This window comes from Plutella xylostella, chromosome 6 (assembly GCF_932276165.1).
Source record: "Plutella xylostella chromosome 6, ilPluXylo3.1, whole genome shotgun sequence".
Lineage (NCBI taxonomy): Eukaryota > Metazoa > Arthropoda > Insecta > Lepidoptera > Plutellidae > Plutella > Plutella xylostella.
Window position 1 is genome coordinate 1,442,610 of NC_063986.1, and position 23,331 is coordinate 1,465,940.

General features: G+C 34.9%; 1 protein-coding gene across 1 annotated transcript in view; it reads left to right on the forward strand.

Annotated features, from left to right (window-relative positions):
- The first annotated feature begins 8,508 nt into the window (after window positions 1-8,508).
- LOC105392279 overlaps window positions 8,509-23,331 on the forward strand; it is a 32,717-nt gene continuing 17,894 nt past the window's right edge. The window contains exon 1 of the mRNA XM_038120186.2: window positions 8,509-8,666. The gene's annotated coding sequence lies outside the window, so the exon portion shown is untranslated. The remainder of the gene's footprint in view (window positions 8,667-23,331) is intronic.

Below are 23,331 nucleotides of genomic sequence, written 5' to 3' on the forward strand. Positions count from 1 at the left end.
AGGTGCACTGCGTTAGAGCATAACCAGGGATTATTGCTTGACTTTTGACACATCTGTCAAGAATTTAATATAGAGATGACGTATATTTGATCAATCTTTCCCTGGTTATGATCTAACCGACTAAGAAGAAATTGGAGCTAAGGTTCTATTCTTGTTACTAATGCCAACTTCTACCAAAATATATCTTCTGTTTTCAAAAAGTGCTAGGAACATAAGAATCTGTTAGTCTGATTTCTAAAACATATTTCCTAATTTGATCCTATTAGGGTTCATCGAGCTGATCAAGAACGTGTAAAAACGGTGTGAGTAATAACTCACACCGTTTAGATTAATAAATCTGAGGAACATTACCTTTATTTCACCTATTGATTGCATTCCGAAAGCTATGGACCGCATAAAGTGGCGTGCTTTGCGAGAGCAAAGTATCCCCAACAACCTTATGGATGCAATAAATGAGGATTGAGTATTGAGGCCTACGTCCAGCAGAAGCAGAAGATGAAGGCTGATAAATAATAAATAATGATTGTTAATTTCATGTGTGAGTAATTTCTCCCCTATTTATATCTATGACACAGACATGTGTACCCTGTCTGCTTAGTATCGTATTACCTGCATACTATAAATTCATATAAGTAAATAAATGAAAATGAAAACGTTTGCTCAGAAATCGCCACTAGTGTATGCAGCTACTCACAAGTAAGAAGGGTTACTCTAAACGTAGTTTCACAAAAAGAATTCATGCAATCGGTAAGTTTGACACCACGTGATAGTGTCCTGGTTAGCACTGCAGCGCCTAGCACGGGGGGCAAGACTCGCACGTCAAGACGTGACAAAAGTTTTCTACCGCACTCGCTCTCGAAGTCACGACGTAATGTACTTACCTAAGTGAGCGCGATGCAAAACTTTTTTCATGTCTTGACATGCAAGCCTTGCCCTTCTAAAACTTTGTTTTTTCGTAAGCACAAGAGTGACCCCCTGCGCCGGTGCAAACATATTAAATTCCAACATCTTCTACTCCCAAGATCCGGGTGTTAATTTCCCTTTCTATCTACAAATTGATCGATACCTGATACGATGACAGCCGGCGTATAATTATGATCTCATACTTGGATTACAAGACGCACTGGTCCACCCACGGGCGAAGCTGTTAAAGGAATTGGTTCTTAATTTAGATTTTATTCCGTTTTCGGATGTGGAAGAAATTCCTTTCCTTTTAATTAATATTTGGAGGTCTGTGTTATTTGTGTTCATATTTGGGGTTTTAACGACTGGCATAGTAGAAACTGAAGTTTTTAATGAATTAAACAAATGATTTGATGTACCTTCCTTAATCCGCTGGAGAGTATTTATTATCTTCCACTGAATTTCTTTTTCAGCATGTTGTTTAGAAACTCACTTGGAGAGCCGATAACTTAATAATTAGTAGAGCTAGTCTAAAGTTTTTAGTCACTAACTATAACATTAATGTAAACTCTCTTCATTCACTGAAATTAACCAGACATATCAAATAGTCTGAGTATACACTGAAATAATAATATGAACAAAATACATAATGAGAAAACAAAGTACTTAATAAAAATGTTAAACACCTTAACTTACAAAGTATTTGTACATAATATGAAAGTTTAACTACGGAATTTGATACTTTTCAACGTACATAACTTTGTACTCTACTGTAACTTAAAGTAAATAAAAAGTGTATTGGAAAAAATGTTACCGAGTTTCAATAGACACTCGTTAGCGTAGGAGGCACTAATATCGAATGTTTGTTCAAAGTGATTCTTTCTCACGATTTGCTCGAGTCCGAGGATTCGAGTCGAGAGCACGAGTTTCTCCGGAAACATACGTACTTGTTGGTTCAAACAACCTCCCTCAGCACACAGTGTGGTTACTAATGTCACACATGTTTTTTTTACACATTTACTTATACACTAGGAAGCGTCCGTAGTGGAGCTGGCTTCAGTGATTGTAACTGATCACTGAGGTTAAGCAAGAACTGGCACGGTCAGCCATTGGATGGGTGACCGATTTCAAGTGGTCCTTTTCTGGACGCTTCCGTGCTTCCCGATCCCGTGATAAGCCTAGTCAGAGGCCTTCGGGCAGCTTGAAAACATCTGACAGTCGGGTTGCCCACTTACCCGACAACTTCAGTGCATTGTACTCATTCAAAAATGGCGATACGGCTCGTGACCTATCACGTGAGTACAAATGTACAGCAAAAAGCGGGTGCCTTACGAGTCACCTCTGACTACCCCTTCGGGGGTTACAGTCATGAGCATATATTATGTACTTATACACTTACGGGGCGGGCATATACAAAGTTTCACTGTCATATGGAAAGTCAAGGGCAGGTGGAGCTTTTTCATTGCACGTGACGTGAGTGTAGTGTTAATTTATCTGAAAATTTTGAAAATAATTAGACAGTGTTAGTACTTTAATTATGAAAATTCAATATTTTATCTTGTTAGCTTTAGCAAGCACTACATTTGTGACTAAAGGATGACTTCCCGATATAAGGGACAGACTTCACGTGACCATTCGTACACCCCTGTATACGAAGGTTTTACAATTAAATAATAATAACACAAACCGTAGACCATAACGTCATATAGACCATAAAGTAGATAATACATGTAATAATGTATATTATTATTAAAAAGTAGCGTCTTATTGGTCCTATAAAACATTTTTTAATTAAAAGAATGAGCAATTATACAGAGTATGGGGGTCAAAGAACTGTTATTTTATTCAGAGATTCTTTCCTTGACCACTCTAGGTTGCAATCGGATTTAATTTGGTTTCCAATTACCCTTATTTTTAGTTAATTAATGATTAAGGCTTATTAAAAGGTTATTTGGTATATAGGGTGATAATTAAATGTAATTTATCACGTAAGTTTAAATCAATTACTGACCTTTTAAATTTAAACAATGGTTTTTAAAAATAAATAATATAAAAAATTACAAATAGGCATAAACAGTTGATGGCATATCATTTCCCATGATGCTTAGGTAGTCCTAAAAACTCTTATTTTCTATTTTTTTTAATTATGGTTTCTTTCCTTTATTTTTGGATATGAGTTGATGAAGGCATTTAGAACAGTCCAAAGTGTTTGATTAGTGTGTGGTGAGAATTGACACTGAGGACACTAAAATCAACTCCTAAGCTGTTGGTATTTATATGGGATTGGGTGCTGTGGGGAACCCCAAAAGAACATTTATTACTGCAGATAATAACTCTACTATAGAAAAACATAATAAATAAATAAATATGTGGGGACATCTCAGACACGGCTATCCGACCCCAAGCTAGGCAGAACCTGTGTTATGGGTGTCGGACAGCTGATATATCTACACAAATACATAGATATATACATACTAAATATAAATATCAACACCCAAGACCCGAGATCAAATATCTGTGTTTAAACAAATATCTGCCCCAGCCGGGAATCGAACCCGGGACCTTCGGCTCAGTAGTCAGGGTCACTATATAACCACTACGCCATTCGGTCGTCATAATATAAGTATGTTGAACCAAACTCTCAACACTAGGCCGATCCGCCCAATTACGAACTCGCAAAACTTGTTTCACAAGACCACCGCAAGCTTCTACGTACGGGTTCCGCTCATCTGGCATAATCTTTATTGACCAAAACTCATTTCGCATAACTCGTATGGTCTAAACTTTTTTGGCCGAACCATCACTTTGCCAAGACTTATGTGGCATAAGGCTCGTTTCGTCTAAAACTCTTTAGGCACAATCTTTAAACACCTAAGTTTCGTTTGCTCAAATTTATGTTCGTCTATACCTATGTATAATCTTGTTTCTCCTAATGTTATCTTAATAAATAATATATTAAGTATGTAGTAAATGTACAAATTGTGGTATTTTTCTCCTACATCCCGAAAATCACGATATTGTATGATCAAAAAATCGAAAGTTAACGACCAATATAATTATTACAAACCCCATGAGACCGAAACCTAAAAATAGGTGCGACGACGAGCAAAGCGAGGAGGAGCGGGTTAGGTGCACATGTTCATCAAAACCAAAGCGGAGCGCAGCGAAGCGGAGCGCAGCGAAGCGGAGCGGAGCGTTTTCCAAACAGCGGAAACAATACAAGGCACCAGTTTGCGCTATGTAGGGAGACGCTCCGTCAAAGTAAAGGCAATCAAATATTATTACTTTGTAAAAACTATGCCATAACATTATTAGGCTATTCAAGATTTGGCCATACCATTATTAGGCTAAACAATGTTATGCGAAATAACTTTTTACTAAACGAGATTTATGCCATACGATTTTCGGCGTAACGAGACTTTGACCAAACGTTACTATGCAATACGAGATTAGGCAAAAAAATCTTATGCCAAAAAAGGTAGAACCCTACGTACATATTAATTATATTATAGTCATTTTGTATTGCTCTTCACTTAATACTTCCGTTATAAATAAATTCGCTAGTGAAAACACCTGGGCTAACGTATTATTGACATGCATATTAACTGGTTTTTTGAAATATCAGAGGCTAGGATCCGTATTCAAATATATATTTTTATTACAATAATTAAGTATGCCTTTTATAACCAAGAAGGATACAATACCCGTCTGAGGAAAATAACTATTTGTTTTAATTTGGCATCGGTTCTTCGTTGTACCCGAAGGACAACGAAGCGACAATGTTTTTAAGCTGAAGTGCCCCAAAAATTGTCATATGACATTCTTTTTTAAGTTAACTTATTTATTTTTACGTTTTGAATATTTTTAAAAAATATTTATCTATTTTGAGATATGGTGTCTAATTTAAGTCGAATAATGCACATTTGATTATTTTAATTACTTTATTAAGGTGTTACTAATGCAAACAGCCAATAAAATATTTAAATATGGCTAGTTTTTTTTAAATATCGGTTTTAAACATAAATTTGGCAAAATTAAAAAAAAAAACTAAAATAATAAATATCTTAGAAATGGTTAAGTTTAGGATAATGCATTATGGGGTTCAATCGACTGGAAATGGCCTCCTCTATCACCTTCTGAAAGGATCAGGTCTACTTACCAATAACCCTGTATATTTTTTTTAAGTTGGTAATTTCACATGAAATACACTGGCCACCAAGTGAAGTTACTGATATATCTAGTAATAACCTAAACTCATAATATTTAGCACCCAGCTCCCGGCACGTCAAGGAGGCATTAATGCCATGTCTCTATTAATCTTGATGGACGATCTATAAAGCCGAGAGATCATCATTAAATCTGATCGAAAACTATATTGATAGCATTATCGGTACACTTTTTATAATGCCTTTTTAATTATATTTTATTAACTAGATCTAACTCGTGTAATGGCACAAATCTCAGGCTTAGAGTTCAAATTACACCGATGTAACAATAAGCTTAAAACTTAATAAATCACTTATCTTATTTTATTTCACAATTTAAAATTATAATATTAATATTTAACATTCAGAGGAAGTAGAGGGTTGTTGTAAGTTCAATATACTTCTATGTGTATGTGACATCGCAGCTCTAAAGCTCTTATCTGCATTTCATTTTGAAACCCCTTTTAAAGTTTAGCCATCTTTTTGGTTAGTCGATAAAACTAATAATATATAATTAAAAAAATTAAAAAACCGACTTCAAAAAACCACTAAAATGTAAGAAATAATTTAAGGTTTACACAAATTCTACTCGTATGTGACAGTACAAATATACCTAAGCAGGAACTGTTCTTTTTTGATGTTGGTGCGGTGACAAAGTAATCTGAAGAAATATGGCACCAACTTCAAAAAAGAACAGTTCCTGCTTAGGTATATTTGTACTGTCACATACGAGTAGAATTTGTGTAAACCTTAAATTATTTCTTACATTTTAGTGGTTTTTTGAATTAGTATATTTTAGTATATTTGCAATAATTTTCAATCAAAAGTAAGGTGCAAATGATACCAAAAAGTCCTACTAATCAATACGAATCATTCAAGCCTAAACACGAAGTAGTTGCTATATACCGTTGAGGAGTTCCCCTGACTGCCTTCCGTTTCCATCATCAGATCAGCTCAAGGTCACCATCATATTTTTTTGTTATAAGAACTATATTTACATTCTAAATTTCATTAGAATCGGTTACTAGGTGCCCAAAATGGAAATTCATACCCTGTTTTTACCCCTTTACCCACCCTTGGGGGTGAACTAAACTTCTGAAAAAAAATGGGACCACCTGGGAGCTCAATGCAATACAACAAAAAAAGAATTTTCAAAATCGGTCCATAAACGGCGGAGTAATCGGTGAACATACATAAAAAAAAAGATCCCGACGAATTGAGAACCTCCTCCTTTTTTTGAAGTCGGTTAAAAAGACCCTTAGAAACTCAAATATTTTATGTTTAATTTCTTTTTCATCATCACGACCCATTACATCTCCACTGCTGAGGCACAGGTCGCCTTCCAATGAAGGAAGGGTTTAGCCCTAGTCCACCACCACCATTCATTTTTAACCATTACCAAACAAACCAAAGCATACAATATTTTACAACAGCATTCAAAAGACTCTTCATTTCATCATGCACCCATCTCTCAGATAACTATCTAGAGCTGCCTACCTACTCGGCATTCTTCCGAAATGGATTGTCTTAGCCATTAGAACACCGATCAATTTCGTGGTGGTAATTGTTGTATGATGTAACCAAAAGGTGAAAGTTATAAATGTTCCGGGGCAACGTTCTGACGCTGACGGGATAACAGTTTGTATGTTATGATCACGATTTATAATCACGTTATTTTTATTGTTAAATAAGTACATGTTACTAAGTGATTGGTGATTTTTGTTTTGTTGTTACACGTGTAGTAAATGAGTAAATTTTCCACAGATGTACATTATTTACATACGTATTCCTCATAAAATTTACGTAAGTGAGCACTTTAAATACAACCATGTCACAATGGACGTGGTTTAATTGACAAAACAGCGTAAATTCTAGACTACAGTAAATAAAACCTATCCATCAGATCTGTCTATCACATCCTAAACTAAACTTTGGGACAATTCCTATCGTCACTGTTCCATCTGCTTGTCTAAGAAAATGTTAACATAATCTATGTAAATAGTTTTATTTTACTTCCACAAATTATAGGTAGAGTTCCCAATACATTGTGATGTACTATTCCCAAATGTCATATGTCATTACTACTTCTTCACTTACAATTAGTAGATATATCTCTTGTGATTTATTTCCTAGATAACATAGCTGTGTCAGAATGCGACATTTATCTAATCTTGATAATAATAATTAAGTTCTGTAAGCACGTTGAACTCTTTTGTATGGGAATCGAGATCAATGTTCAACAGAGATATATTTTTAACACTTTCAGTTTGTTTGATGACTTTTAGATTATAGGAAGATAGAAGGTGCTAAAGATATTGGTTTTATAGTATTGGTACCTACATTTTATTTAAAAAAAATTATGGCTAGTAACATGTTTTTACACAAATATACCATATTTGTCAGAAATATCAGTTTTGGGCTAGTCCTATTTTGTTCATAATTATTTAAATATATGTGTGTGCAATGAAAAGTATTTATCTCACCAATCTTCATGTAACTCCATGTAACTCCCTGTATACATTTTATTTATCTTCCATCTGTACTTTAGGGTAATGATAAGTAAATTAAATGTCAACTTTTATTACCAACCTTTATTCATTCAGCAAAAATATATCTTAATCTCGCCGTTAAGATATTTCGTTACTGATAACGAAACATGCAGATTAATAACGGCGATTGGAGCCAATCGATGTAACATGATTTGACATAAGCATTTATTTTTTAATTATTTACCAAGCCAGATTTCTCCTCCCTTATTAAATATTTGTTTAAGAAACTTTGGTCTCTTATATCCTGGTTCGTATATAATATTATAGATAAATTTTAAAATATTTTACTTTTTCTTACACCTACTCTCTCATATAATAACAATGAATGATAATAATTTTGTTGAACAAAACGATACACTAAAATTATATGAAATTTCAGGTAGCAATTTATGTTTAATATGTATCAATATTCCAAAAAGGTTAAACACCCACACTAAAAACCCCTATTCTACATTTCGTTAAAAGTCAAACCAATCACAATTTAATCATCCACATTAAATATTACCCAAAAAACGATAAAATTTCATACGATGATAACCAATAACTTTTACTTAACCATATTATTTAACCTGCCGACTGTCTCAGCACGGAGCATCAGCGGCTATTCAATAAAAGCACGCGACGATACTCGGTACCGCCGACTACCGCCATTACAAAACATTACCAAATCGTTTCAGCGTGAAGCGGGACCCCCCGTAACATCTCACTCTTATAATTTCGAAGGCCAATCAGTTCAGAAATTTGGTATGTATGTAGGTAAACTTTCTCTGCGAGAAACGAGGGTATGCGAGTGGGGGTGACCTTGTTAGAGGGAAGCTGGCACCTGCCGCATTATCACTTGTCGCTAGCAGTCGGCCGGGCGCGCACCGCCCGTATATATGCCTACTTACGTGTTCGAAAACTGAAAAACTTTTTCGAAAAAAGAACAGTGGAAAGGATTGTGCGTGTGTGTGTGTAGCCGTGGACGCGAGGCGGTTGTCTTTTGTTTTTGTGTTGCAACCTGTGATTGGTGAGTGTTGTTGTTTTTGTTACGCTATTGGTTGGATTGGATAAGGGTAGTTTAAACCACCCCTTCTGCAAAACTAAACTGTTATTTATTAGTCATCCAAGTTCAAATATGAAACATTTTAAATACAAGACGGTAATGTGTTAATTGAGTTATTTTAGACTTGTGTACAAAAGTTCATTCATAAATCTTGCTCTTACTACATGCCTACTACAAATGTAGTAAAAGCATAAGTAGGTCACGGAAGCTTTTAGAAGCTTCTAAGTAATGTCTATTTTTTTCGTCTCGGAAATAGACACAATTAAGTGATAAAATTTAATATAATCAAATAAAAAGAACAGGAATCGTCTGAGAGTATTCAGAGCGGATCGTGACCCGACGCGTTCCCGTCCGGTGCAATATTTGATTCCTGAATAAGATTCTGTTATAAGCAGAGTTTGCCTTATTTAAGATTATTAATTGTTAAATACAGTTTATTGACTATTTTTCCAACAGAGGAAGTTAATTTGTCTATTAACCATTCATTGTAAAAGGCACCCTTCCTATTGCTTCAAATCTGTATATTTTTATTAAATAAGTATAAAGTTACGTAGTAAGTAGTCACAATAAGTACATTCTCATAACTCTCCTTCACAGTGGAGTAGGTACATGCAAATACACACTATTACCATAGAATAACGAGATGCTATTACACACCATATTTTTTAAAACATACAGGATAGAATCCGATACAATATCGTAGGTTCATTGATGAACGTCAATTTCAATACATGACTCTGTCATAGATGATATCATAATTACATTTTCAAGATCCAGCGATGAACACACGTTAAATAACTTACAAAATAACCAAACTTTACCGATATGATAATATGTATATTACCAAAACCCACCCGTTAACTAATTTGAGCTAAACATTCGGAGCTTGGCTTCTCTTGGCTGGCTGTGAAAAGAAACCAGTTTGAGTGACCATAGAGGAGTGGCCCCCGCGATGTGTGTCAGCCGCCGTCGCCGCCGCCTCAGCGGGAGGCTCCGGGTTACACACTTCATCTAGCCTTCATAAACATGAAATTCCTACTTTATTACAGAAACAGTGAGGTTTATAATCCCTTTAGATGTTTGTAGGAAGAGGTGCTAAACACTCACGATGTGTAAAGTGTGTATAAAAGTCCTGAGGGTGGTCTTATTTATCATACTTCGAGAACATCCAGGAATATTTAAGTCCAAGTATATTTTATTAGCATCTGTCGACAGGAACTTACTTAGTTTTAATGTGATTAAATATAATTACTAATGGAATATATGTATTAGTATTGGGGTGAAAAAATGATACCCTTTTAGTGACGTCACATGATTTATATGATGATATTTAATTCATGGTGCAAAATAAAGAGTATTCTATTCTATTCTATTCTTATATGTATACTTCAGGGCACCCTGAACTTACAGTAATCTGAATGGCATTTCACCTCGCTGAAAACCTTGTATAGCTCTTGTGTTTTCACAGATATGATAAGAAGATTGAATATATTTTTAATTATTTTCATATTATAAGGCACGTAAATACTGTTACATATAACCCATGAAGCCTATATAATACGAAAATAAGTATGTGTGATGAACACAGCGGGAGAACCGTTTACCATTAATAATGGTCAGAGAACAGGGTACGTCGTGTCGTGTGCCACTTAAACATATGTGTTTCCGCTGCTATTACGAATTTGTCCCGGATTTTATTTAAGTAGCTACTACTTATAAACTCAGCATGGCTTTAGTTAATTGGTATGTTTGTAACTAGTAATGTTTGCCGCTTAGGATTTAAATCGTTAATGAGTATGCAATGAAATTGAGGGTTACTCTATCACTGCAATTATTAATAATTTCTTCTTAAACTCTTCTATTGCAATTATTGCAATTATTAGTAATTTCTTCTTTAACTTCTTTTTAAACTCAAGAGTTAGACTAGGGTTTGTCACCGAGGTGAATCATCTTGAACAGCTCTTTTCGGGCACACCAAATATTACTCATCAACACACGAGAGTCAGGTATAGTTATGAGATATATGAGCTGCCTGGCAATGAAAGAAAAATACAATTTATCACGTTCAAAACCAAATTCATTTAAATATAATTTAAATTTATGGTTAGTAACCGCTGCAAATGATCAATAACCTACTAGTTATTAATTGCATCTTGTCTTAGGCACGTTGGTTGGCGAAAAGGAAAAGTTATGTCTAATGATGATGTGGAAAAGAATGTGTGCCAAATAGTCCGAATGATTTTGCATTTATTAATATATTTACCAATCGGTCAGGGTTTGTAGAAACGTTTTACCGTAAAATGTGTGGCTTTCAAATTTATGATCGTAAATAAGTCATTAAAACGTATATCTACGAACTACACACCTGTTTAGTTAGTAGATGCTTACTAGTAGGTACTGATAAGTGAATTGCTAATACCATGAAGAAAATTATCCTGCGCTTGGGAAATTTGAATTATTTTCCATGAACATTAACATGCTAATGCTAATACATTGAATGCAGCTTAATGTTAATCAAAACAGAAATAACTTTCAAATATAATGTATTTAAATCATAAATAAACTGCTACTCAAAGTAGGTAGCATCACTTATGGGTACGAAAGGGCCAAAATTTCCATTTATGCCTTCGGAATTGCAGCAATTGTGGCTGAGCTGAAAATTAAATTAAGGATATTTTGAAAAATCATCTAGCTCTAGTAGCCAGATGATTTTTCAGCTCTCAGATTAGAATAGAATAGAATAGGATACCATAAATTCTTCTATAAACACACAGCGTCTATCAAACCTCGCAGGGTCAGTGATGGCTCTCGAAGTTTTGAAATACCCGGGAGAAAACACCTTTGTCCGTATGTCTCACTTGGGTGAGGATTTAGAAAGCCACAGTCAAGGTCTTGAACCCACTGGGCCCTATTTGGGACGGTTATGAATCGCTTGAGCTTAGGGGGCCACTCTTGCCTTACGAAATATGAAGTTTTGGACAGCTGTAACGCTATCGATATTGTTTAATACTACGGGATCGAGTTTTGGTTAGGGGAGTCTTAGGGCTCTCTTACAGTGTTTTCGTGTAGTGACCCTCCTGAATTTTACGGGTAATAATAGGTCTTACTCGTAGGTGTGTCTATAGATATTAAATAAACATGGTATTTTTTTATGAGTGGTTGTTCATTTTCATACAGATAAGTACATAAGTATGAATTAAAATAATTATAGTGGTCAACAGTCAATTCAATTTAGAGCTGCCTAGGTTTACTAGGCCTACTTGAAAGAAGCACACAGTATACCATACACAGCTGCAAAACTTTTTATTAAGACAAATGTAATTTAATAAATAACATCACTTTAGAATCGGTTCATGGCGTACTCACGAAACCGTGGATTGACAGTTCCGTGACTCCCACACAGATACATGTATGTATGTAAGTTGTAACACCCTAATTTACCCACTCTAAGAAGTCAGAGGGCAACGTTCTCAGTTAACTAACATTGTATAACCCGAGTTTAAGACCTTGACCAACGACGCGTTAAATTGCCCAATTTCCTCAAGTTCAAACACGCAGTCGACAAGCGTTACGATTTTTATGTTGTAGATGAAAAGAAAGTTACATAATAATGTTGAAATTACTAATAAGTACTAAAAGGTGGAATATGATCAACAAGTAACCCGAATGATTAAAGTTTGTAAAATTAATACTTATAATATTATTACAATAAATATTTTATGTTTCTACTTAATAAACAAGTAAGATCACCACACAAAATATAGTTCATTCACACCTACTTTCACCCAAACAAAACACCCCTAGAAATGCCATTGTAACTTCTGCTACTCAATCATCGGCTGTTCAAAAATGTTGATCGTCGTCCATTGATAGTGAAGCATGAATGGAGTGTGAACAACCGGAGTGGTGACATCAATGTACTGCGTTGTACTAACACTATCGACCGACTCGATTTATCAATGAACGCATTAGTAGTGGTCTTCGTAGGCGTGATTCATTCAATTTACGATTCGATTTTATTTATATGTTTTTTTATATTGCACACATATAGGTATATACTTAGTACTTAGGTAAGTATACATAAATAAGAAGCGTACTTAGATGCACTTATTATTGGTATACCTAGGCACTTTCTACCACTCAACCTTAGTAGTCATAGTATTACGGAGTTGTTTCATATTTTTTTATACTTAAGTATGCAAATAACTAGTGACTTATTCAGACCTTTATAAAATTATCCGTGAGACGATAAATCAAGGCGTTCGAAAACGGAACTCCAAATAAAAAGCTAACACCCTTTCACCGCCAATCGGTGTAATCCTTGATTGGTGACGGACCAATCAACACATCGGACTAACGAGGCCCATCAGTCAGTAATGACGGGGAGGAAGCGAGCCGCGGCATGCGCTTAATCGCCGTTTAATCGTTAAACTTAATCGGTGAAACTTAACGCGCGGTGGAGCAAGTGGCCCCCGCTCGGTAAATGGGAAAATGGTTTTTTAACAAAGTGCTGCGTGCCATTTATTTATAATATGATTAAACGCATAGTTAGGTACTACAAAATTATATTCGTTTCTAATAAAATGATATATTTTGTTTTTTTTAATATAAATAGATTTATCTTAAGTACGATATTTCATCAGTAGCCTGTAATCATCCAATCTCTCCACAAAATCCTCTTCTAAGGTCCGCTACCGATGTTGATTTGGTTTAAATGTATGACTGTATGTACGCAAATGCGTTATATCACTATTTTTTTATGCCTCAGAGCAAAAGAAAGGTTTTCCGGTGTCAATAATATGTTTGATGCTCCTCTGCCTGTTTTTTTTTCTATGTCCGTGACACTTCTTCCTTCAAAGCTTTCCACAGTAATACCTTGTTTCACATAATAAAGCTCTTCATAGAACCTTGGCACAGGCTATGATACTTCATAAATGGAACAAGGTGTAATGGAGGAAGCGGTTTCATTCTATGAGCATTTTTGTCTATTAAAATCAATTTCAACTCTTATGCCAATTATATGAATAATATTTATAACTTACGTATACATACAATATATTTTTGAAGTACCTACATTATTTATCTTTGTTCTATAACTGAATAAATATAAAGATTAATAATATTTTACGGTATAATTTTCATCGAAAGTTCCAACTAAGTATGCAGCAGCGTATATCTGTGTGGGTGTTTGCATACACACCTTTTTGTAAGGTAAAGAGGTAACTTAGTTTACAAGATAACAATGCAAATTCTATAAAAACCTTTTTTGTTCTATGTACGAGTAAAAGTATTTCGTTTAATTCGCTTTTGTTCAATGACCGATGAGAATGGCTTGTAAAAACATGGGAAATATGTTTAATTAAGATGAGTATGTCTCTGCCCACGAAATAGAAAATGGACTGGTTGAAATAGCTCGAAGATAATGTTTTATAAATAGGTATATACGTGGTATGTAGTATGTACCAACTTATATGTAACTTTATAAATAGTGAGATTAATAAAGTTGACAGGTTCAACGAAATTTCTTCATAGTTGGTATGACAAATAAAATCCAACATCATATATGAAAAAACCCATACCTGCGTACAGCCAATAAGTTCTACATTAACTTAGTAAAAAGATCCCGACGAATTGAGAACATCTTCCTTTTTATGAAGTCGGTAAAAAAATACTGAAAATTCGCACATGTCACTTTTAAAAGACCAAAAGTAAAAGCAAACATAAAACAGTTGACAAAGCAGGTGCCGACGCCAGGACTGTGACAAAACATGCCAACTCGCTCGTTCGAACCCACAAAAGCTGACATATTTAGGGTAAAGCCTGTTAATAGCAGCTGAACATTTACTGACCTACATAAGGGGAACCAAATTAACGTGGGGTAATTTTTTTTGTTTCATTTTAAATTGCAGTCAAAATAAACTGAGATACTTAAACATTCGTAGTACAAAATAAGAGTTCACTGTCATACAAGGATGTTTTTTTATTTTTATTATTATTTTATTTTAAGGTTTACACAACAGGTTAACATCAATTTTAAATATGTAGCTTAATTCTAAATACTTTTCTAGATATTAACCCAAAAGGCAAACATACTACGAACTTAATAGAAGCAGAGCTTTATGCTATGTTGATATAAACTAAAAGTTGATATGAACTAAAAGTTATAAATTAGACACAAAAGATTATACAATTTTATAAGGATTTTTTTTAATTTTACCAGTGCTTTTATCAAAGATGTCAAAGATGTTACGTTAGCTATGTGCTACAATTACTTTTGCAACAATCTGTATACTTAGTGGTAAATACATAAAGGAACAAAATACACAACCTAGCCATTCTGATAATCTGAGCAGCACAGACATGGCAACAGGCAAATCTTATTCATAAAATAGTCAGCCAGCCAGAGAAAGTAGGAGCAAAGGTCAAACAGACGAACTGGAGGGCTGAGCATAGTATTCGTGTTAATAGATTTATGTGCATACGTGTTACTGCTGTATCTTTAATATTTATAGGTTTTTGGCATAATTCACAGGCACATACACACACATATTTAGGCTTCGGCTTTATATCACCCTCTAGAGAGTCTCTAGACTGCAGAATTGATTGCTACAAAGTCCACACAAGCTCGCTTGGCAATAGGCGAAACAAATATGTATTTACAAAAATGCGATAAGAGTCTGTGATCGTGTTTCCTGAATGTAGAGCTCAGCTCACTCAATATTCAAAACTCAAGGAAATGCATGTTTAACACTAAAGTAACTCTTAAGCGCGCCGACTTGAAATCTTAATAAGACATGTAACGTGAGGCGGTAACCAGTTAAAGAAAAAGAGAAAATAACATATAAAGTCTCTTTGATTAACCTTAAATAACGTGACCACTGAACAGTAACCGTTCTTATCATGTTGTTTTGAAGTGTGATTTTGATTTGCATTTAAGAGCTCTGTAACGATGTAGATTCGGCATGTACATTTTGATAGAGGTACTTTTTTGTTCATGTTAATTTCTTTGAATCGTCAAGGGTATTATACGAGTAGTTAGATTCCATTCATGTAAAACCATGATAAGGATTCTAAAGCAGTTTTTACTTGTTAGTGACAACCCTATGACCTGGTTTTTATGTTAATGAAAATTATTGTTTACAATATTTACGTGTGCGAAGAGTAAAACAAAAGATCGTTTGTTAATGTCAATTAGAGCCTTCAGTGCCTCTCAGCACTTTCACTTAAGATGTGTTTGTGTGTATGCAGGCTTTACTCACCATTGCTAGAGGTGGTCTCGAAAATCGTAACAATTACCATTTTTTAAGGCTTACCTACTAGTTAAAAAAAAATCACTTATAAATTTATATGTACATAGTGTATCTTTTTTACTTGTAACATTGTATACATTATAACTTAATTAAAGGTATGCACAACATTTGCTTACAAGACTATTACACTATTACACACTATTTAGTGATTAGTATTAGTATCATAAACAAAAATTAGAATGATATCTTAAAAAGAGTGCTATTACTTTAAAGCTGTTCAATACATTATTTTTAAATTTATTTAAAGAGTTAGAAAAGATATCTGCAAACATTTAGCAAGTAAAGAATTTTAAAAAATGTGTACACCACATTTTACTTGTACTTACCGTCAAATAATAAAATAACAAATCATGTCAGAAATTAAGTTAAAACTTACAATCAATAAAATTCTATACGCACTGTTAATACGATTACGGACAGCTGTTTATGATGACGTGGTACTGTATTAGTAGCGTAGAATATTAGTTCAATGAGTTATAAGTATAAAAACTCTGTATGACTCGGGCCTATGTAATTTTTTTGTAAATTTGAACATGCTAAAATAACACTTTCACTCGGGTGCGGGCGTTGTAGTAAAACGTGTTTAGTAACGGACCTTAAAATAAATATTGTTTATTAAACTTTTAAACGTATACGCAACGCTTTTTCTGTGATGATTTAGTGTTTCTTGATTACGGTTATTCTATCGGTGGTATAGTAGGTAGTATAGTAGTAGTATTATAATTGTTTTAACTTACATTTAAAGTTCACAAAACTTTAGAACATCTTACTATGATCAAACAACTTATGAATTATACATGGTGTTGCAAAAAGGGTATAGCCGAAAGGGGGCGACTCAGAGGGTCATTCTGAACAACTTTTGTTCTACGAGTTTTGGAAATTCGCGAAAAAAAATATTCGTTCTCCATAGTAGAAAGTCACGTGACCAACAAAGTTTCTATGGAAAATATTTTTTTATTTTCATTAATAATACACCTGTATAATATTTTTATATAAATAAGCTTTAACTTAAAATACTCTAAAATAACGACATACAGATTTTGTTCATATTGTATTTATTTATTCAAAGTGTAGGTGGGTATATTTATACAGCTCATTCACCCCGACTCCGCCCGTCTCTGTCACTTCATTCACTTTTATCGTCCTGTCATGCTAATGAATGAGTTGAATGACTATTTGGCTTAATATGCTCTATTGTCATTCAAATTTTCTACCTTCTGTGTACTACTCGATGTTCTATTGAATTATGCTCAATCAATTAGCTTTCCTGTACCTCCTGCGGGTTGACTGGCAGAAAATGCTTTTAGCAAGTCCACCCTTTGTACTTTTATTTGTAATATTTGTACAATAAAGAATTAAAAAAATAAATAAAAAATAAGCCATAAATGCGTTAAAAATGAAATCTAAATGTAAGCGTCCACCTATTAGTATCGTACGTATCGGACCACATGGATTTCATAATTGTATGGAGAAACAGCGTCGGCAATGCCGATGAAGTGGACGTACTTGCATGTGTGAATTTCTATACCTACTAAGAAACTGAATGCGATGCACCCGTTGCGTACGACTTTTCTTTGCTTTGTTTTAGTATGTGACTCACCATCTTATTCTTAGGTATATTGTTAATAATTTATACATATGCACTCACGACTGTAATTCCCGAAGGGGTAGTCAGAGGTGGCTCACAAGCGAGCCACCCGCTTTTCGCAGCACATTTGTATTTTTACTCACGTGATAGGTTGCGAACCATATCGCCGTTTTGGAATAAGTACAATGCACTTATGATACACATCTAGAATCTAGACTTCTAGACCCGGCCTCTCGATTGAGAGGACGAGGCCTTATCCATTACGCCACCACCGCTCTATCTAAGTTATGAATAATTATCTGGCTCCATCTCCTAGTGAACTCGAGCTGGTGTAAACACCCCGCTAATTAGCTGCGGGTGAAAGTCGACACACTGACCAGAATTGATTCGGTGGTGTCGATTTTATATCGAATGACTTTCGTTTTTGGGCGTGTATTATACGGTAAATGTATTGCAAGCAGTAGTCTATGTTGTAACTATCTCTTACATAGTTTGTGCCGGAGACGGCAAGGAGTACTGTTGTGTACAAAACGCGAGATAACATGATCAATAATACCAAGTAAGTAAGTAAAGTAAGTTTTTTTTCAGTTTACTGGCAATTTTAGTAAATTTGTGACTTAAATTATACTAATAATCGAAAAGCACAAAATCTGATCAATCAAATGAACTATCAGAATTATAAATGCATAATATTACCTATCTAGCCGTTCCTACTCATTACGGGCTGGTGATTACAACTGATTTCACCGAAATCTCCGAAAACATACCTACATAAAATTATTACACTCGCGAGCAATCACAAATTTCCACCTGCCATTGACGTTCCATATATCACTGGAACTTTTTCATCGCTCGCGACTGTATTACTATATTATGTCAAACTATAGTGTATCATATATTGTATAGCTTCTTGACATTAAAATTGAATTGAGAAATTGCTTTTTGGCAATAAGCCCGCCTTTGTGTACAAAATTTTCTTAATTTGTTTTTTTGTCTGTGTTTGTTTTTGGTATGCAATAAAGTGTCTATAAATAAATAAAATCAATATAGCTTCATTCACTGCAGCTGTACCACTGCTTGCAACAAGTTCACTGCACATCTCAGCGGAGCCACGTGGGACGTGGGTCGTGCAGCTAATTATCATATCGGTGGCATTCACTCCGCCGAGATTAATTTCCGGTTGTAAAAAGCAAACTTGAACTTGATAGTGAAAACGAACTTCACACAGTTAGAATGAATGTCTGTTTGTAGGTACATACATGTAACTAAAGATGCATAATTTTCCATTAACCTGACCAGTGGTTGGTTATTTAAATATTTCAATGCTTTTAAATTATTTGGCTTCGCGTAGTGATGAGAAGTAAACCTGATTTTACATCAGTGTAGGTGTATGTATTTAAAGTTTGAATCACCGGTGGTTGTTATCATTTTATTGACTTAGTAAATAACATTTATTGGCAATTAGAATTATTTTCAAAACATATTTCGCATAAATTATAAATAATCGACCGTGATACAAAAGTTCTATACAGTACTGATCGTGAGAAGTCTAGTTGTTAAGTAAACACTTTGAGATAGTAAGTACCATATCTGCAAGTCACGATTTCATCAAGCGCAATCAAAAGAAAACGCCAGATCAAATCTCTCAACTCACAAATTAATCACATTCACATCCAACACCGAAACACGACTCATCCAATTAAAACCATATCTTTGTTTCGAAAAAAAAGACCGCTTGAAACATTCAAACTGTCAACAGTTTTCTAATGTTGAGAAGATGACCTGACCGACTGATAGTAAACCGACGGAATTATCCTCGACAACCACTCCTGTTTGCTTCAGCTTAAAGGTTATTTTCCCTTGCTTTGATGTCAAAGATACAGAGGTGTTTATGTGTGCCAGCAGGTTATATCTAGGTTTACGATTCCACTGTAGACATCTCGGCTCGCTCCCATATGCCGTACCCGGGGAATAATTGTGTCTGCCATCTCACTCTAGCTCACGGATCTGAGGTAGTGTGGTCCCTGTCATGGTGATGTGTATTGATGAATTTAGATTCGTGAAATAGTTATAACGGGTGCTTTTTAATAACTTGAAAATTCGCAGCAGAAGAAGTACTCTAACAGACGTCGACGCTAACAGATCTCAAGCAAGCAAAAGGAACTCATTAAAATTATCATTTTTATTTACGTTCCGAAAGGCTATAACGATACAAAATGTCAATCAAGCATTCACAAAACTAAACGTGTTACTCCTCATCACACAGTGGGCATGAATGCGGATCATTAAAAGCTACAAACGTTGCCTCACGAAAGTAAAAAGCAGTGCCATTGAACTCTACTCGTGTACAAAATCTAGGGCATTGGCAGCAAGCGCTAACATTTACATCTAGACACACCTATCCTCTGCAGATTAATTAAAATTGTGCTGAGGGTCTGACTAAACGTTTCATTTCAAATCATTCTTATTTCGCATTCATGCTATTTTTACATGTAAGTAAGAATGAACTTTATGAATCTCAAACAAATCTTCTTATAAGTATTTTTTATTCGCATGTATCAATTTATTGCTGGTCATATTTATTAAAAATCAGCATAACTAAATGTTATTATATTGCCCTTTAAAGTACTACATCATTAGCTGAAATTCATTTTCAACGTTCGATTATTAACCGGTTAAATTCAGATGTCATTTATCACATGACAAGGAAGCCCATTCAAAGTTTATTATGCCCAAAAGCGGCGGGCAATATCTGTTGAAAAACTTGCTTCGGGCGAAGTCTGTCTTGAGAATGGTAACAGAATTTACGGAATGGTTCTTTCGATTTTTTATAAAATACACGACACTTTATTACCCTTTGCAGAAAGCGTTATAATATTCCAGTTTTCGTAAAATTTACTCAGTTAGTGCACCTTGTAGGTTAATGCTTTAAATTCAAAGTAACTTAGACGAATATCTTTACTTAAATATGTTGTAGGGCCTAAATATTAATTGAAAAAAAAATATCACAAAATTTTACTTTACTTGTAAATGGCACACAAGAGTAGTGCCAGTAATGCAAGAGTATATAACTTTGTTCGAGAGTGTACAAAAGTCTATATACTCTTATGTAGAGTATTCAAACGTACATTGTAGGTACATGAAGAGCTCTTCATTAAACCGCCTCTAGAATATGCAAATGAAGCTCCCACTCAGCGCCCTCTCAAATCATCAAACTAATCAAATCAAATTCCTCAGCAGATTTTGACACCTACACATTTATTACTCTAACATTCTTCCATGTAAGTAAAAGTTAACACTCTGAAGGTCAATACGTCAATACTGCCCGCCGGCCATACGTGGCCCACACTTATCCTAAAGTGACGTTTGACAGTTGACACTTGTCAGAATCGGTCTAAGTGTCCAGTGAAAGTGTAAACAAACCTTTACTTTCGGTTGTCACGACGCATTTTGTGTTTACTTTTGACATTCTCGAGCTAGTGGTGCAGAAGGCTTGTTAGAGGATTTCGGACAACTGGTTTGGGTGTTAGTTTGTAGGTGTCAATTTAATAATAATTTATGTTTTTATATAATATCTACACTTACTACGTACACTCACGAGCAATGTAAAAGCCCGAGTGTATTTATATTCTCAATTTTCCAAAGTTAAAGAGCCAGTGTTTTTCAAATCCCCCTTTTACGTATTACACTATAGGTACTTAGCTGTATAACCATACGTTTATAATAGATACCCTACCCAGAATGTTTCCGAAGTATATTAAACATTAAATTAGTTCCCCTCTATTACAAACTTCTAGCATAGCATCGCAGCATTCCCAGGCTATGAACGAAAAGGAAATTACCTCTATGCAAAGGGCTCATCGCGAGCCAGCGTTGCAGTGAAAGTCGCACGATTCATCTTTGATGAGAGTCGGGGTGGTGGTTTATGGTGATTTCTGAAATGTGTATGGACCATTTTTTTTTTTTTTTTTAGAGGGATAGTTTAGTGATTTATTTATTTATTTATTTGTAAGTTACAAAAACAGATTGTTATTAACACATTTTTGTTTTATTCTTGATCAATTATAACGGAAATACAATGGTCTTTAATTACACTCACAAGCAATGAAAAAGTTCCAGAGACATAGCACCAAATTACTCCTAAACGGAAAAAGTAAGCTTAGTGACGCCGTCTGGAATGTATATCTAACAATGCATCCGAATATTCCCAACTTAAAACGTAAATATTTTGTTAACATTTTTAAACAAATTTTAAAAGAAATAGTGGCAGAGTACTTTGTGAGTAAAACTTTTTCATTGCTGGTAAGTGTATATATCAGTCATCAAAATAAACTGCATCAAGACGTTGTACTTAATGCAATTTAGTGACCGTTCGTAACCAAATCAGTGATAGTGACGGAATATCTCAGTGACGAGATGACCGTGAGTACCGTGACGGATCGACAACGCAACGAAAGTGAAAAGTGTAACGCACAGGTGGAATCGCGGAAACGGACATATGCGTGTAGTTTCCAAATTATAATATAAATTATTTATTCATTGACTTTAATCATATTGTCTTTATTATTAAGTATTAACTGAATGCCTTTATTAGAATATGTGCTTGAAAATCAACAAGAAGGCAAAAATGCGATAATATTTTGCGAATTTGACAAAAATATAATTAATTGCAATCTGACAAACCCGATCCTCGCATCCGTAGTCTACGCGAATGTTTTATTAATATATTTATTTTATAATTACTATAATTTAACTTTAATCTCATGAATTATTTTATTAAGAGGCGTATCAGGACGTGTTTACGCATTAATCACTTTCATTTCTCGTTCAGAAATGAGCCTCAGAATGTTCACATGCTTTCCAGATTGCCTGCGCAGATTGCAAGCACTGATTTTCATTGAAGAATGCCAACCTTTTACAGCGTTTATTACCTATACGAACAGGCAAAGTGCGATGCTACGTGGGATGCCCTCCAGATCTCAGATAGGATGAGGAAGACCAAGGACATACTGTAGAGCAGCTTATGTTAAGCAGTTATGGTTGATGAGAATGGCCACACATACAAGAACATATTTGCACTGCTGGTGGTGTTGGTTATCCATCACATTGGGTTCGATGGTTACCCGCTTTGGTTTGACTAAATTCTAATACACTTTTTTTTTTTTGGTAAATACATATTAGAATAGCGATTACTACTCCAGAGCTTTTACGAGCATAATAAAGTTTTTTTTCCTGAAAAATCTATCCAACTAAATGAACGCGATCATTTTCGACCGAGAAATAGTAGCAATTACCATCGCATGTCTCTGTAAAGCGAGGGGCACACCACACCCCTTCATTTCGCAGCCGCCGCCGCATACTTGCGTTTAAAATGGTCCGCAAAAATGCGACAGACTACAAAGAGTTCCGGCACTCCGACACTTTCCCCGGTGGTCCCACGACACACTTGCGATCCCGTCCGACGGGAACGCCCAAAATATTCGCTGATTACGACCGCTGTGCCCACAGCTTTACTTTCGCGAATACACAACATGGTTGAGGCCAATTAACTCGCCGACTGAAGCCGTGATGGAGCACTTAGCCGTTTATGTTGAATGCTAATAAAATTAAAAATAACAGTTATTATTATTTTTGGTGGCGATTCAGAATCGCTTGTTGAAGATCGCCGCGATTGTGTTTCTAGTGTTTGTTGAAAACGCTTTCTCATGGCGAAGAGTAAAGGTTTTTCGAC